This window comes from Oryctolagus cuniculus, chromosome 4, assembly GCF_051225735.1.
Source record: "Oryctolagus cuniculus isolate XC-2025 breed Fujian yellow rabbit chromosome 4, ASM5122573v1, whole genome shotgun sequence".
NCBI classification, from domain to species: Eukaryota; Metazoa; Chordata; class Mammalia; order Lagomorpha; family Leporidae; genus Oryctolagus; species Oryctolagus cuniculus.
In genome coordinates this window covers 90,639,459-90,658,248 of record NC_142870.1, presented here as the reverse complement: position 1 = coordinate 90,658,248, position 18,790 = coordinate 90,639,459, and positions in this window count along the sequence as shown.

Here is an 18,790-nt window from a genome sequence, read left to right as displayed (position 1 = left end):
GGTGCGCCGGCTGCAGCATGCCGGCCATGGCGGCCATTGGAGGGTGAACCAATGGCAAAGGAAGACCTTTCTCTCGTCTCTCTCTCTCACTATCCACTCTGCCTGTCAAAAAAAAAAAAAAAAGCAACCTTAGGACTGGTAGGTAAAGTCAAAGCATGCTGTGCTGGTATCCCATGTGTGCGCTACTCCACTTCAGATCCAGCTTCCTGTTTAATATGCCTGGAAAGTAGCAGAAGATGGCCCAAGTGCTTTGACCCCTGCAACCATGTGGGAGACCCAGAAGAAGCTCCTGGTTTCTGGCCTCCAGTCAGCCCAACACTGGCCATTGTGGCCATTTGGAGAGTGAACCAGCAGATGGAAGATCTCTCTTTCTCTAACTCTGCCTTTCAAATAAATAAATCTGTAAAAAAGAAAAAAAATGCTAACTTGTCTTCCCTTCTCTGGGTTACTTCATGTCCGTTGCCAGCCCCTTTCTGCTGTCTAATTCTAATAATAATAATAATATAATAATAATATCTAATTCTAATACTACACATTCATTCACATGTTCCCATTTTTATAATGTGAGGGCTACTGGAGCCTTTGGGGAATGAAGTAATAATGAATTCTAGAGAAATGAAGGGATTTCCTCAACGTCACAAGATAGTTCAATGGCAAGGCTGGATGTTGAGTCTTAACCTCCTTATTTTCAGTCCACTGCAGTCCTAAGATGACTTTAATCATGTGGAAAAATGAAGACATTTAGAAATGAACAAAATTGAAAAAGGCATAATGTCCATAAACTGAAAGAAATTGTAAAAATATACATTTCAGAAAAATATAAAACAAGAAGGAATATTGGTAGTACAACAAGAAATGGTGAGCAAAAACAATGGTACCCATTTGTTAAATCTAAGCAAACTCTAATACAGATCAATCTGTTATACCTAGAATTAAAAAAAAAAAATGAAGCTAAGATACTGGACAGTAATAGAATGTAGGCCCAGAATGCAATGAGTAAAGTTAAAATTTGATAGGATTTGCATATTTGGAAGAAGAGAAGTGCTATAAAACTTCAGATTTTAAGTTAATGTATATATGTAAATATTTCAATAGCAACCAGCTAAAAGAAAGTATATATGTAACCATACCATCAGTAGAGACAGAAGTAGAATGGGATAAGGACAATAATATAGCAAATTGTTTAAAAAGAGAAAAAAATACAAAGCATATAATACATGAGTTCATGAATACTAATAATTACAGTATATGTAAATAGATTGAAATCTACAATTAAAAGGTAAATTTTGGCTGGATTAAAGCTAATGCAGCTATAAAAACGTTTACAAGAGATGTATCTAAATACAATTGAGAGAAAGTTTAAAATAAAAGGGTGGATATTTTATCATTAACTATTACTCAAAACTAAATTAGATTTAGGTCCCTATATTATTAAATAAAAACTTAAGACAAAAGTATTATTAGAAAAAGGAATATTGCTTATTGCTTAGCAAGTTCAATCCACTGAGAACAAATTCTGAATTTTCAATGCACTAAGTAATATTACTTCAAAACATAAAAAACATTGCAGAACTAAAAAATTCAGACCTGCCCTCAGATATCTTAAGAGAATTCCTTCAGTTGTCCAAATAAAACAAAAAAAATCAAAAAGATTTGAACACTGTATGTTTGATTTAATGGATAATTAAGAATTGCCAGCTGCCACAGCGGCTTAATAGGCTAATCCTCCTCCTGTAGTGCCGGCACCCCGGGTTCTAGTCCTGGTTGCCCCTCTTCCAGTCCAGCTTTCTGCTGTGGCCCGGGAAGGCAGTGAAGGGTGGCCCAAGTGCTTGGTTCCTGCACCCGCATGGGAGACCAGAGAAGCACCTGGCTCCTGGCTTAGGATCGGCACGCCGGCCACAGCAGCCATTGGGGGGTGAACCAACGGAAAAAGGAAGATCGATCTCTCTCTCTCTCTCACTGTCCACTCTGCCTGTAAAAGAAAAAAAAAAAAAAAAAGAATTGCCACATCCACCAAATGAAAAATGAGCTTCCTTCTTTACGCTCATAGGAGGAATTTACTAACACTCATCAGCTTAGAGGCCTACTATCAACAAAGATCAAAGCATCTTTTATACAGACTATGCTGGTTACTAAGAGATTTAGCTGAAAATTAATAATAACCATAGGTAACTTTAATTAATGTTTCGGGGCTGGCACTGTGGCATAGTGGATAAAGCTACCACCTGCAATGCTGGCATCCCATATGGGTACCGGTTCAAGTCCTGGCTGCTCCACTTCCCATCCATCTCTCGTCTGTGGCCTGGGAAAGCAGTAGAAGATGGCCCAAGATCTTGGAGCCCTGCACCCGCAAGTGAGACCCAGAAAAATCTCCTGGCTACTGAGTTTGGATCTGCTCAGCTCCAGTCATTGTGTCCATACCAGCGGATGGAAGATCTCTCCCTCTCTCCTCTCCCCTCTCTCTGCCTCTCTCTAGCTCTGCCTTTCAAATAAATAAATCTTTAAAAAAAAAAAAAAAAAAGTACTCCCATCCTTTACAGAGCCAATAATAGCATTTACAGTCTAGAAATTGTACCCCATCATTGCTAAAGAAATTTCTGCTCTATGGCATCCTTTTTAAAAAATTAATGTTTGCAAATTTTAAAATATTTTGAGGGGCTGGGATTGTGGTGCAGCAGTTTTGAGCCACTGCCTGTGATGCTGGCATCCCATTCGGGCACATGTTTAAGTCTCATCTGCTCCACTTCGAATCTAATGCCTTGCTAATGTGCCTGGGGAAATGGAGTTCAAGTCTCCTAGATTCGGTCTGTCCCAGCCCTCGCCTTTGCAGCCATTTGGGAAGTGAACTACAAGACGAAAGATCTCTGTCAACCTCTTTCTCACTCTGCTTTTCAAATAAATATTTAAAAAAAAAAAAAACTTTGAAGTAGTTTATTTCAAAACATCATGATCATAGGAACTGAACACTAAGAAGAATTCAACACCATAAACTTTGTTAGTTTAAATAAATCCTAGAGGAAAATGTAAATATAAAATACAAAGTGAAAATTCAATAAGCTAATTGTTCTACTTAGGTTAAACAAAGAACAAAATAAAAACCCATGAATACAATTAAAATATGAAAAAAAAACCAAATCAACTGCATTGACAAAAGGATATAATAAAGTATGCAAAGCCAAAATTTGGCACTTAGAAAAAGGAATTACATGTGTCTGGAAATGTTGATCAAGAATACAAATTTGGAGGATACAAACTACATGATTATCTCAGTAGATGCAGAGAAAGCATTGGATAAAATACAACATCCTTTCATGATAAAAGAAAAATCTTAAGCAAATTGGGGATAGAAGGAAGCTTCCTCAACATAATCAATTTATGAAAAACCTACAGCCAGAATCTTATTGAATGGGGAAAAGCTGGAAGAATTTCCACTACAATCCGGAACCAGACAAAGATGCCTACTCTTACCGTTACTATTCAATATAGTTCTGGAATTTCTAGCCAGAGCCATTAGGCACGAAAAAAATCAAAGTGATACAAAATGGGAAGGAGGAAGTGAAATCATCCCTATTTGCAAATGGCATGATTCTATATATAAGGGAACCAAAAGACTCCACTAAGAGACTATTAGAACTCATAACAGTTTGGTGAAGATGCAGGATATAAAATTAACACACAAAAATCAATAGCCTTTGTATACACAGACAATGCCATGGCTGAGAAAGAAATTTCAAAATCAATCCCATTCACAATAGCTCCAAAAAATTTAACCAAGGAGGTGAAAAATATCTACAATGAAAATTACAAAATATTAGAAAACAATTAAAAAAAGACAAAAAAGATGGAAAAACCTTCCATGTTCATGGATTAGAAGAATAAATATCATCAAAATGTCCATATACCAAAAGCAATTTACAGATTCAATGTGAGCCCAATCAAATCACCAAGGACATTCTTCTCAGATCTAGAAAAAATGATGCTAAAATTCATATGGAAATACAAGAGATCCTGAATAGCAAAAACAAACTTAAACAACAAAAACAGAGCCAGAGGCATCACAATACCAGATTTTAAGACATACTAAAGGGCAATTATAATCCAAACAGCCTGGTACTGGCACAAAAATAAACATGTAAACCAATGGAACAGAAAAGAACCTCCAGAAATCAACAAACACATACATAACCATCTAATCTTTGACAAAGGAGCCTAGATCAATCCCTGGAGCAAGGACAGTCTCTTCAACAAATGGTGCTGGGAAAATTGGATCTCTGTATGCAGAAGTATGAAACAAGACCCCTTCCTTGCACCTCATAAAAAGTCAATTCAAAATGGATCAAGTATCTAAATCTACAAGCTGATACCATCAAATTACTAGAGAAGAACATTGGAAAACTTGCAAGATTGTCATTGACAAAGATTTCTTGGAAAAGTCCCCAGAAGCACAGGCAAATAAAACCAAAATAGACAAATATGATTACATCAAGCTGAGAAGCTTCTTCACTGCAAAGAAAACACTTAGCAAAGTAAAGAGGGAACTGATGGAAAGGGAGAAAATATTTACAAACTATGCAACTGATAACAAATTAATATCCAAGATATATAATGAGCTCAAGAAACCCAGCAACAAAACAAACAATCTGTTTAAGAAATGGGCAAAGAACTTGAACAGGAATTTTTCAAAGGATGAAATGCAAATATCCAATAGCACGTGAAAAAAATGTTCAGGATCACTATTCATTATGGAAATGCAAATCAAAAACACAATGAGGTTTCACCTCACCCCAGTCAGAATGGCTCTCATACAGAGATCAACAAACAATAAATGCTGGTGAGTATGTGGGGAAAAGGTACAATATTCCACTATTGGTGGGAATGTAAACTAGTACAGCCATTGTGGAAGATAGTATGGAGATACTTCAGAAAGCTAAAAATAGATCTACCATATGACCCAGTAATCCAGCTCATGGGTATTTACCCAAATAAAATGTAATCAGCATGTGAAAGTGTTATTTTTATCCCCATGTTTACTGGAGCTCAATCCATAATTGTAGGATATGGAATTGGTCCAGATATCTATCAACTGATGACTAGATAAATCAATTACATAAATATATTAACATAATATTATTAATTCTTTTTATTTTAAGATTAATTTATTTATTTGAAAGTCAGAATTACACAGAGAGAGAAGGAGAGGCAGAGAGAGAGGTCTTCCATCCGCTGGTTCACTCCCCAGTTGGTCACAATGGCCAGAGCTGCAGCAATCTGAAGCCAGGTGCCAGAGCATCTTCTGGTTCTCCCACACGAGTGCAAGGGGCTCAAGGACCTGGGCCACCTTCCACTGCTCTCTCAGGCCACAGCAGAATGCTGGATTGGAAGTGGAGCAGCTGGGACTTGAACTGGTGCCCTCATGGGATGCTGGCATTGGAGGCAGCAGCTTCACCCACTATACCACAGTGCCAGCTCCATATTATATATAATAGTAAATATATAATGGAGTAATACTCAGCCATAAAAATGAGTGAGTCCTGTCTTTTACAACAAAATGAATGCAGCTGGAAACCATTATACTTAGTGAAATAAGGCAAGTCCCCAAAAGACAAATACCATATGTTTTCCCTGATCTGTAGTAACTAATAGAGTACCCAAAAAAATAACATATAGGAGTAAAATTGACATTTTGAGATTCGGTGGTTGTTTACAGTTCTTGTCTCTATTGTTGAGGAACAGTGTTTTATTTTCTTACCAGTTGTTGAACTCCTAGTGTAGAGATAATCTCATAAGTATAAAGTAAATTTTTACAATAATCTGAGTTAAGAGAATAACAGAGGAAGGAGGAAGAAGTGTGAGTGTATGGATGGGAGAGATGGTAGAGTGAAAAGTATCACTATGTTCCTAAATCTGTATATATGAAATACATGAAATTTATTTACTCCCATTACTCCTCCGCCTGCAGCGCTGGCATCCAATATGAGTGCCGGTTCTAGTCCCGGCTGCTCCTCTTCCCATCCAGCTCTCTGCTATGGCCTGGGAAAGCAGTAGAGGATGGCCCAAGTCCTTGGGCCCCTGCACCCACGTGGGAGACTCGGAGGAAGCTCTTGGCTCCTGCCTTCGGATCGGCACAGCTCCAGCCGTTGCAGCCATCTGGGGAATGTGAACCAGCAAGTGGAAGACCTCTCTCTCTCTCTCTCTCTCTCTCTCTCTATCTCTATCTCTCTCTATCTCTCTCTCTCTCACACTGTCTGTAACTCTACCTCTCAAATAAATACATAAATAATCTTTTAAAAAATGTTAAGGTAAATAACAACAATGCAAATTTTGGCCAGCACTGTGGTATAGAAGGTTTAGCTTCTGCTTGCAGTGCCAGCATCCCATATGGCCACTGGTTCTGGCAGCTCCACTTCTAATCCAGCTCCCTGTTAATGCTCCTGGCAAAGCAGCAGAAAATGGCCCAATACCTTGGCACCCTATACACGCGTGGGAGATCCAGAAGAAGCTCCTAGCTCCTGGCTTCGGCCCAGCCAACCCCAGGCCATTGCTGCCATTAGGGGAGTAAACCAGTGAATGGAAGATCAATCAATCGATCACCCTTCACCTTCCTCTCTCTTTCTCTCTTTCTCTACACCATTCTCTGTACTTCTGCCTTTCATATAAATAAAACTTTTTGGAAAAATACAAACTGAAAGAGGATATAAACAAACAATACGTACAGATACAGTATTTAAAATATAAGAAAATAGAATGAGCAGCTCCATATGATTCATTTGAAAATGTAAATGAAATGGAAATAGTCCTGAAAATCTGCAACTTAACAAAAAAAGACAACTTGAATAATTCAATATAATTAAATAAATTGTATTAGTCTATTAAAATCTTCTGAAAAAATAGTGCCCAGGCCAAGGCATGAGAACAGGTTAATGTTCTACATGGACAATGTTCTCTTTCATGGTCTGGGTGCTACATATGCAACAGTGCGGTGTTCCTGAAAATGTTTCAGATGAAGTGCTTAGGATTTCTGCATTTTATTTATAATTCAAAGGGCAACATTTTTCTTCATAAGAAAATATTCAGGGGCCAGCACCGTGGCCACTTGGTTAATCCAAGTGCTTGGGCCCCTGCACCCACATGGGAGACTGGGAGGAAGCACCTGGCTCCTGGCTTTGGATCGGCGCAGCTGCCATTTGGGGGGTGAACCAATGGAAGGAAGACCTTTCTCTCTGTCTCACTGTCTATAACTCTACCTGTTAAATAAATTTAAAAAAAAAGAAAATATTCAGGCTCATGACTTTTATATGCAAGTTCTACTAATCATTCAAGTTAGAATTACTATAGAAAAAGGTGAATGCTCCCCAACATAATCTATAAGACAAGTAAGCCAATTTTTTTCATGAATATATAAATTCAAAACTTGGGAAGTTCTGGAGAAACAGTTACTTCACTAAGTGTAAATATTATTTTAAGAGATTGAAAATATCCCAGGAATATGAGAGCAGTTAAACATTATTAAAAAGTGTATTAATGTAACTTACCGTATTCACAGAACCAATAGAAAAGTCTTATGATTACAGTATCTCAAGAGATACAGGAAGTCGTATAAGACATTTATGATTTCTTTAAAAATTAAAATAACCATGGCAGGCATTGAAGCATAACAGATAAAACACCCCAGCTGCTCAGCTTCCAATCCAGCCCCCTGCTAATGGCCTGGGAAAAGCAGTGGAAGATAGCCAAATGTTTGGGGCCCTGCCACACACATAAAACACTAGAAGAAGCTTCTGTCTCCTGACTTTCAGCCTGGCCCAGCCCTGGTTTTTGTCTTCCAGGCAGTGGACCACCAGATGGAAGGAGTCTCTGTCTCTCTCTCTTCCGATCTGTGAACATAGAAGATTTTTCCATTTTTATGTCTTCTTTCTTTAATGTTTTGTAATTTTTGTTGTTCAACTCTACCTTGTACCTCACACAAAAACCCACTCAAAACGGATCAAAGACCTAAATCTACAACACAATGACATCAAATTATTGGAGAGAATGTTGGGGAAACTCTACAAGAAATTGGCACAGGCAAAAACTTCTTGGAAAAGACCCCACTAGCACAGGCAATCAAAACAAAAATTGACAAATAGGATTATTTCTTGATTTTTTAATTTTTATTTTTATTTTATTTATTTATTTTTGACAGGCAGAGTTGGACAGTGAGAGAGAGAGAGAGAGAGAGAAAGGCCTTCCTTCCATTGGTTTACCCCCCCAAATGTTTTTATAAAAATAAATAAAAGAGAACCATGAATAAAATATGTGCAGAATGGAATATAAAAAAAAAAACAACCTGCTGAGGCTGGCACTGTGTCATAGTAGGTTAAGCTTCTGCCTGCAGTGCTAGCTAGTATCCCATATGGGTGCTGGTTCGAGTCCTAGCTGCTGCACTTCTGACGCAGCTCTCTGCTATGGCCTGGGGAAGCAGTGGAAGATGGTTCAAGTACTTGTGTCCCTGTACCCCTATAGGAGACCCAGAAGAAGCCCCTGGCTCCTGGCCTTGGACTGGCCCAGCTTCAGCCATTGAGGGAGTGAACCAATGAATAGAATCTCTCTCTCTCTCTCTCTCTGTCTCTGTCTCTGTAATTCCACCTTTCAAGTAAAATAAATAAATTTAAAAAAATAAGAAACCAAACTGCCACTAATCATAAATAAACAAAACTACAAAAACTATATAAAAAGATAATATGCACAATTCTAAAAAGAATTTAATAAGTTTTCTAGATATAACAGTATATCCCCAAAAATCTGAGTATATTAATGCGTGGCAATAGTTACAGTTTGGCATTTTCTAATAAATTATATATAATATCAACAAAAATGTGAAGTTTGTGGGAATATCTTCTTTAAAATGGATAAGACCTTAATGAAGAAAATCCTAAATCTTTACTGAGAAACATTAAATCTAAATGGGAAGATATACATGTTCAAAGATAGAAAGCATCATGAAAATGTAAATTTTCCCTAAATTGATCCATAGGTTTAAGGGATTCAAACATGAATCTTACCAAGTTTTTTCATGAACTTAGACAAGCTAATTCTAAAATATGTATGAAAAAAACTTATGTAAAAATACCCAGTATGTTTTAAAGAATAAGAAGGAAAAATTTTCTATATAAGACTTTATATAAAACTATAGTAATTAAGGCAGTATATTTGTAAAAATAAACTATATACATATATACACACAAAAATGGATCATGACTGAGAATTCTGAAATAAAATTTTCCTGTGGAAAATATTGAATGCTTACCTCATTTAAGCAAAACTTTAAGACCTATTAAAAATATTTATGACTTGTAGGCTACTAAGGATTTCTTGAACAAAATGTAAACCATGAAAGCTGTGACTAAAAGAATGGAAAATTTAAGTTTGACTAACATTAAAAAATTTATTTAATGAAAAGATTCATAATAGCTTCAAGCTAGGAAAAGCTATTTGTCAGCCATAAAACTGACAAAATATTACTATGAAGAGTATGTAAAAATTTCTAAGAAAAAGTAAATCAATAGAAGAATGGGCATAAAAGCAGACATTTCATTATAAAAGAAATATACATGGCCAATGGACATATGAAAGATGATGAAGTTAGTCATTAGGCAAATGCAGATTAAAATCAATCTGAGCCTGGTGGAAAGAAGGGGCCATCAAAGAAGGAGGTACCTTTCTCTGAAGGGAGGAGAGAACTTCCACATTGATACGGCCTTGTCTAAATAATGTCAGAGTTTGTGGACTCAAGAGGCTTCCATAGCCTTGGCAGCTCGTGAAAAGAGCCTCGGGTCATCACTGACGTTATAAATAGGAGTGTCAATTGTTAACAACAGGAGTCACTGTGCACTTGCTCTACATGTAGGACCTCTGTCTTTAATATGTTGTACTATGAGAATTAACGGTAAAACTAGTCTTCAGACAGTACTTTATACTTTGTGTGTCTGTTTAAGTAAAAAACTGTTGAAATATTTACTTAGTACAGAATTGATCTTCTGTATATAAAGATAATTAAAAATAAAGAATGGGATTAGAGAGGGAGTAGGAGGTGTGATAGTTTGGGGGTGGGAGGGCGGGTATGGAGGGGGAAGAACCACTATAATCCAAAAGTTGTACTTATGAAATTTATATTTATTAAATAAAAATTTTATATATAAATAAATATAAAAAATAAATTCAATCTGAGTGACAACATTATGTCAACCCATATCAACAAATCTGATAATCTCAAGTATTGGAGATGACATACCGCAATGGGTATTCATATACAATATTGATAGGACTGTAAAAATCACTTTGGAAAGTATTTCAGCATTATTTAATAAAGATTAAAATGTGCTAATTCAGTGACCAGCAGCAATTCTGTTCTTGTCCAGGTGCCCCAGAGGCATTCACAAAGATGTACAGAAGTACACTATTTATAATTCCAAAAAGCAGATCATACAACTGTCCAAAGAATTGATAAATAATAGTATATTCTTGCAATAGAAAAAGTAGTGAAAACAAACTACTGTTGAATCGATCAATATAAGCAATTCTCAGAAACATACTGATGGGAATAAGATAGCCACGGAAGAATACATATATTCATATGACATGTATTATGTATTTCAGGGTACAAACACAAATCCACAGGAACAGGATGAAAGAAAGGAGATGTGATTGGTGAGATATATGGGGAACTTCAGTGGTATTATCATTTCAGTGCTCAATACATCCTAATGACCAATATATCCAGGATAAAGTACACCTCAAGAGAAAGATAAGAAAAATACTAGTAGTATCCCAGTATTTTTAAACACAAAATCTTAGAAGCAATTCTTTTTTTCCCAAAGAAACCTTTTATTTAAGCCATATTAACTTCATGCATAGTAGCAACTCTTTTAGTAAATAAAATTGACTGCAAAATGAAAAGCAAAGCTCTCAGTGTATGCCATGCAAGTGGAGGACACTTTTTGTCTCTTACTGTATGTCTGTACCACTGGCATTTTTATGACAATGAGAAATTTCACAAAGGTTCACTTCTTTTTTTGAAGTGTATTACATGGTTAGCAATGCATCACAGCAGGTCAAGCTTCTACCTGCAATGCCAGCAATCCACCTCAGAGCAGAGAGGCTCTGCTTTTGATCCAGCTCCTTGCTAATACACCTGGAAAGGCAATGGAAGGCATTGGAAGATGGGCCAAGTGCATGTGGGAGATCTGGATGGAGTTTTTGGCTTCACCCAATCCTGGCTGTTATAGGAATTCGGGGATTGAACCAGTAGATGGAAGTGGGATCTGTCTCTCTCCCCTCCACATCCCCCACTCCCGCTTTCAAATAAATTGTTTTAAAAAATGGATTACTCCTACTTTGAGGCCCCATTCCAAAGCAAACTACCTCACTACCATTACTTAGTTGTATACATGTCTGCACACCTGAACAATTGCCATGATTCCTCTGGGCAGGAAATTAGCTTATTAATATAAGTACCCCCAAAGTATCCAGCACATATTTTCATATTACAGACCCTAAATAAATGATCATCTAAGGGAATTGATTTTTCCTTCCTCTTCAGATTCACCTCTTTCTATTCTGGCTAGAAGAGAGAAGAAACACACAGGGCCATGTCATGTCTCTAGAGAAGAATTTGGAATTTCATCCAATCTGTCAAGAAATTGAAGCTTTCTATCTACCCTTGGCAATGACAATGTTCTTTTCAAAGAGAGCATCTTATCAGTTTCATCTCTTTGCCCACCCTCTCCAATGTCTTTGCACAGGATGACTCTAAAGCAAGATTGACTTATGTGGTGGTGTTTGTCACTCTTTCAACAAACAGACCAGGGGAGTTATATGACCCTGAAGGTCACTGTCATTCTAATCCACTGCATTGCGCATTGTGCCTTCAATGAATGCGTATGAAATAGAATATGAATGAATGGCATGATTGAGTGCTTCTGTGTGGAATGGCAAGGGTTAAGATGTGCTCTCCAGAGCTGTCCCTAAAGCAAGTAAAGACTGAGAGGTATGGTTGCACAGTAGGGAAGGCAATTGCACTCCTCCAGAATGAGGGCAAGATGGACCAGTATGGACATGTCCATTGTTGCCTCTGAGGTATTTTCCACTCCATTTTTTCCCACCTCAAATCTTTCTTAATTTGTATGCAAAATCTTTTCCCTCAGGGGCTGTGAAGAACTATTTTATATTCTTTACTGTAGTGGGGATGAGGGAAGGAGGGGGCTCGAATCTCTTCAAACACTGGTCAAAATTTGCCAGCTAAAAGGGCTTCACCTTGGCCATGACCAGATGAAAATGTGTGATGTTAAGCCAACCTAAACCAACCCATTGTTTTCTAGTGTGACTAAATACTGACTAATATTACTTCCTCTGGCATTTTTTTTCTTGATTCAGTACAATGGAAAAGTTCCAGGCTGTTGTTATACTTTGCTGTCTGGACAGAATGACTTCCTGCACATCACAACCTCTTGAGACTGAGAAAAAATGGAAAGGGGTAGAAAATGCAAAGCTTCCAAGAGTCCCTTTAGGCTTCGCCATGGCTTTTTGTTCTTGGATTTTGTTGGTTTGGCTGTTCAGTATTATTCAGAAAATCAATCAAGGATACTGAAATCCAAGTTTGAAATGACTGCTCAGGTTGCCTGGCGAGGAGCCAATACTTTTTTTTTTTATTTAATAAATGTGAATTTACAAAGTGCAACTTTTGCATTGTTGTGGCTTCCTTCCCCCCGCCCCCGCCCCGACCTCCCTCCCTCCCGCAGCCCTCCCATCTCCCACTCCCTCTCCCATTCCACCCTTCATCAAGTTTCATTTTCAATTATCTTTATATACAGAAGATCAACTTAGTATATACTAAGCAAAGATTTCAACAGACTGCACCCACACAACTGCACAAGATATAGAGTACTGTTCGACTAGTAGTGTTATTGTTAACTCTCATAGTAAAACACATTAAGGACAGAGATCCTACGTGGGGAGCATGTGCCCAGTGACTCCTGTTGTTGATTTAACAATTGACACTCTTATTTATGACGTCAGTAATCACCCGAGGCTCTTGTCATGAGCTGTCGAGGCTATGGAAGCCCCTTGAGTTCACCAACTCTGAACTTGTTTAGTCAAGGCCATTTCACACTGGAGGTTCCTTCCTCCCTTCAGAGAAAGGTGCCTCCTTCTTTGATGGAACGTTCTTTCTGCTGGGGTCTTGTTCACCGAGATCTTTCATTCAGGTTGTTTTTGCCAGTGTCTTGGCTTTCCATGCCTGTGAGACTCTCATGGGCCTTTTAGCCAGATCTGAATGCCCCAAGGCTTGATAATGAGGCTGGAATGCTATTTAGGGCATTTACCATTCTATGAGTCTGCTGTGTGCCCTGCTTCCCCCCCAGGATCATTCTCTCCCTTTTAATTCTATCCTTCATTATTTTCTTACACTGGTCTTATTTGTGAAATCTCTTCGATACTTACCCTATCTTTTTGATCCATTATGTACTTAAACATCACTTTAACAAGTGAGATGGCATTGGTATATGCCTCCTTGATAAGATTGAATTGGAATCCCCTGGCACACTTCTAGCTCTACCATTGGAGGTAAGTCCAAGTGAGCATATGCTGAACTGTATATAGGAGCCAATAATTTCCCTGCTCCTCCTGAGATTTGCAGTGTGGCCATGACACCACCCACCAGGCTGAATGTGCACACTGTCTTTCTGAAGCTCTGTTTCTTCAAAAACAAGTCCCGCACCTATAATCCAGCAGTGTCTGTTTCCCTGTAGATGGTTCTCGCTTCTGCCTTCTAGGAAACAAATGGTGTTTGCAGAGAGTAAAGAGATTTGGAGCCTTGTTCCATGTGGACTAGATTGCTAGAGACAATGCTGGTAATGAGTGTTCTCAGAGAAAATGCAGTTGGGCAGAGCCAAAGTTCTGGGAATGTTGTAAAGAGTAGACACAAAGTACATTGTTCATGGGTGCCTCCGAAAAGGTAGATGGGCCCAATCTCCCATGTCCATGGTAGGCGACACATAAACAAAATTGTTTAATCCAAGCCTCTCAGGTTGAATGGAGTCCCAGTCTTTACTATTTTTCTCCTTTTAAAATCTTGGAAGATGTCAGCCCCTCCTTTGTCCAACTTTTTCTAACTTCTGTCTCTATGAGCTTCCAGAATTTTTAACTTGGTTCTAAGGTTCACAGCAGCTTCATCTTCCACTCCCCAGCAACCAATCTGGTTGCAGCAGGGGTCAATGTTCCGTGCTACGTTCAGAGACAGCCCCTGTGCTTCGGGAAGGAGGAGACTCCCCCTTCTGAGAGATCCCTGCTCCTCTTACGATGAGAAGCAAGAGCTTGACAAGGAGGCACGGTGCCCCTCTGAAAACCAAGCAAACCCCCTTCCAGCTGTGGGATTCACTTTTCTCAGGGTGTGAGTCATTTCTATAACCTCTGAATTTCCATCATGTTTCGGGTCAAAGGAAAAGCCAACCCTCACAGTGCCTTTCAGCTCCCTGGGAATGAGGAAAAAGGATGTATTACATGGCAGAGATGATTGCCTTCTTCTTTTCAACTGTGACTGGTGGCCCAGAAACCACAGCCATCAAATGCAGAGGCTCTGCTAAATCATCACTATTTCAGCTACTAATTAGGTCTAATGTTCACAGCACAGGAGTCTGTGGGGGCAATAAACCACTTCTTCAAGTGATTGAACTTCCAAGCAAGCACACTTTGATGACCACAAAAACCATTCCCTTGCAGAGGCCTCCCCAGACAATGAACAGGACCTCCACGAATGCGGATCAGTAGCCTGAAACTCTAGGTGTGCACGGACATGCTGTCTCCTCTGGCCAGACTCCTGCTCTACCTCTTTGGTTATGCTGGGGAGGATCACATATGTGACAAAGTCGCAGAAGTTTCAGTTAACAGAAAATTCGCTGGGGTTACTAGAGAACAAAACTGCCCACAGGCTCAGGCCTTTATAACCCACATGACAATAAGCGTAATTAATCAGAGAGCCATCTGTTGTTTCTGGGCTACTAGGTACCCTGTCCCTAGGCCCCAATTTAAAGGAGTAAAGGAAGGGAGTGCGTGGACAGGGAACCCTGAAACCCTGTGCTAAGTACTTTCACGTGAGTTATCACAAGGAAGCATTTGCTCTGATCATTTCCAGAAGAACTCAGTGTACCTTTAAAAAAAAAAAAAACTGACAAGATCCATGAGCTCATTGTAGAAATAGAAAACAAACAATCCAAAAAAGAAAACCCACAAAACTTTTAAAGTCTTGCATAAACCCATCACCCAGAGTAGGGATTTTTGACATTACTGACATTTTGAGGGAGACAACTCTTTGTCATGAAGACCAGTCCTGCTCATGGTAGGATGTTTAGCAGTGTCCTTGGCTGCTACCCACGGTAAGCCACAATCCCCACCCTCCCTCCATTTAGAATAATATTTTTAAAAAGTCTTCATATTTTTTGAAACACTCCCTAGGAGCAAGATTGCTCTCATGGACAGCCACTACTCTAGAGACAACCAGGAATACTATTTGCATAGCTCTTACCCTGCATACATAGAACTGAACATACAGTTTAAAATGGAGTTGTAGTATTTATGTGTCTTGTTTTGTTTTCACTTTTTCATTTAACTACACCCTGAAGACGTTAATGTCTGGTCTATGACATCATCTTAATGGCTTTATTATGCTCCATTGTATGGCCATACCACCGTCTTTTGAACCCCTAGTTTGTGGGCCTTGAGATTATTTCTAAGCACAGCAAAAGCATTAGAAGAAAAAAACAAATTATCGCCCTTCTCTTCTAAAATGAGACGTGCCAGCCTCCTTCCATATGAGTGGAGAAATAGATTCCTCACTGTTTCCATTCTCTTACAGAGACCATTGAGGAGCCTCAAAAGGGGCAAATCTTAAGACCTGAGGATTTCTCTGCTATTCATGAGTAATTCCCAAGTTGACCCTGTTCACGTGTCTCTCATCAGGCTGCAGTAGAAACTGAGGAGTGAAGAGCCAGATAACTTGAAAAGTGTAAGGGAGGAGAAAGAGCCTAGGTTTGGGCAAGAGCCCAAGAATGAAGACTCCTGGAAAACAAGGAGCAGAGTAGATGGAGAGAGGCTTAGAGTGGAGGGAGAGGTGACGCCAACCAAGTATTGCCTGCTGCAGTGTCAACCCTTCCAAGGCCCAACTCCTCAGGAAAAGCTGGCTGCATCCCTCACCGATGGCCACTACAGCTGGGGAAAGAGTATTGTGGTAGAGTATGTTACACAGTGTGGCATAGCGCAGAAAAGGAACAGCAGGGGCAAAACAGTAGAGGTAGTAAATTGTACAGAACTGGGAGAGAGAGTCAAGTAGGAGAACAAAAATCATCAGGGATATTAGAATCTGGGTCACAAGGTGTTTCACTGCACATGAGATAAGTGGCTGAGCCAATCTTGTTTAAATATTAAAGGCCACAATGACCTCCGCAGGATAAAGTACTGTGAAGGAGTAGCTAGTCAGCAGAGACTTCAGCTACACCTTTTTGTCCTTTCTTGGCTCTTACAAACAACAGTGAACACTATTGTAGCTAAATATTTTCACACATCCTTAAGTTTTTCTTTAGGCTAAGTATCAGAAATGGATTTGGTGGGTCTGTAAGAATGCATAACGTTAAGGCTTCTGATATACCGTCAGAATGCAGTAAAAAGTTAAAGAGTGGTTTACTGTTTTGCCATACAATCAACATGGTATGAAATTCTGTCTTATTGTTTCACCCACATTGGTGAATATTCATCCATTTTCTTTTAAGATTTTTTTATTTATTTGACTGGTAGAGTTAGAGAGGGAGAGAGAGAGAGGGAGGGAGGGTGAGAAGGAGCGAGAGAGAGGGAGAGTAATCTTTCATCTACTGGTTCACTCCCCAAATGACCACAACAGCTGGGGCTCCATCAGGCCAAAGCCAGGAGCTCAGAGCTCCTTCCAGGTTTCCCACATGGGTGCAGGGGCCCAAGAACTTGCGCCATCTTCTGTGCTTTCCAGGCATGTTAGCAGGGAGCTGGATTGGAAGTTGATCAGCAAGGACTTGAACCAGCACCCATATGGGATGCTGGCATCACTGGCGGAGGCTTAACCTGTTACATCATAGTGCCAGCCCCTATTCTTCCATTTGACATGTGAGGTAAGTGAGGCTTGCCCTTTTGCATGCAGTGATGGAGCTAGAACCTGAGCCTGTAGCTTCCTGATGTCAAGTCCTGAGCCCTTCTTTATGAGTTATGCTACTGCTTTTACCAGAACTGGCGTATAGAACTTTTAGAAGGCTCAGTCAGCATCCGTCCTGGTCTTCTTACTCATCTGCTTAACCTCATTGCTCTTAGGTTAAAATCCAAACATTCTCAGGGGCTTGGAAAGCTCTTCACACTCTATTCCCTGTTTCCTTCTCTAGCCTTTCCCAGAATTTTAAGCTCCTAGCAATAAAATTTCTTTAAGCTCTCAAATATTTTGCTCTCTCAGGCCTCAGGGCCTTTGGAGTTCCTCCTCTTACTCACTACACCCATTTTTGCCTAGATGACTTCTGCTCATCCTCAATATTAAACTTAACATCAATATGTTACTAACCCATAAATTCTGAGTTGTATGTCACTCCCATGTGCTTCTACAGTACTTTTTAATTTCCCTTGATAGTGCATATAAACTGTTTTGTAACTTAACTAATTATCAGACTTCCCCATTAATCTTGAAGCTACACAGGACAAGATCCTTGTGTATAAAGCCCAAGACCAATTGTGTTGCATTGAACTTGCCCCTTTAGGCTAAACAGGTGCACTCTAAGTTATTGGAGACTCAGGCAATTCTGAGGGTTTTAGAAACAGCGCACTTGACTCATCCATGTTCCCTGCCTTGCACCTGTAAGCATTTGATACGTGGTCTGTGCTAGAGACAAATCTCTTTCCTGTTAATGTCAGGAAAACCTTTCCAATATTAAAAGTTTTCCAATAGCGCAGTAGGTCCTCTCTGTATGTTGTAACATCCAGTCTTCCCAATAGGACTGAGAGATGCCAGTGGGCAGGAATTAGCCATTCTCCTGACCAAGGTACCTCACAAATGCCAGGTGGTCTCTGAATATGTGTGTGTGTGTGTGTGTGTGTGTGTGTGTAGCCAAATCAAATTTATTAACTGTCTTGGCCACAGAGAACTTCCCAAGACCCAACAACTTGCTTTCAGCCCAGCCAAAGCCTTGCTGCTTTGAAGCAAATGTCACCGTGGTCGAGTTGTCTTAATGAGAAGGCAGGCTTGCTTCTCTTCTGGGGGAGTTTCCTAGAGTGATGCTCTTAGAAACTCCTTGGCAGGAATCCTGAGCCAGGCTTGGCATTGACAGCGTCCTCCTGCTGGCATTAACAAGCCTCTTATTTAAATGTAAATGAGCTCTCAGTGCCAGTTTGTGAGTGAAACACATAGCTTGTGTTAAACCAGAGCTGGGAATGCTACAACACACCAAATGTCGGCTTGGTTTCCACCTCTCCACCACATCCGCAGTTGCTAGTGCCATTCTCGTTGCCTTGTCTTCTTTATCAGTGGTGTTGGGAGTCCTCAGACCACAGGAAGAATTTGTGGAGTCCAGGGACCTACTTGTAGACCCAAGTCTGCTTTGATATGACCTTCAGCAAGTTACTTGAAGAAAAGCAATTGGATCATTATAAAATTAATGCCACCTCAAATCCAAGTCAGCGAAGGGGCCTCGAGGCCCAGCAGAGGCCTCAGCTGTCTCATCGCCTTTGCTGACCATGTCATCCCATCTTTCCCCAG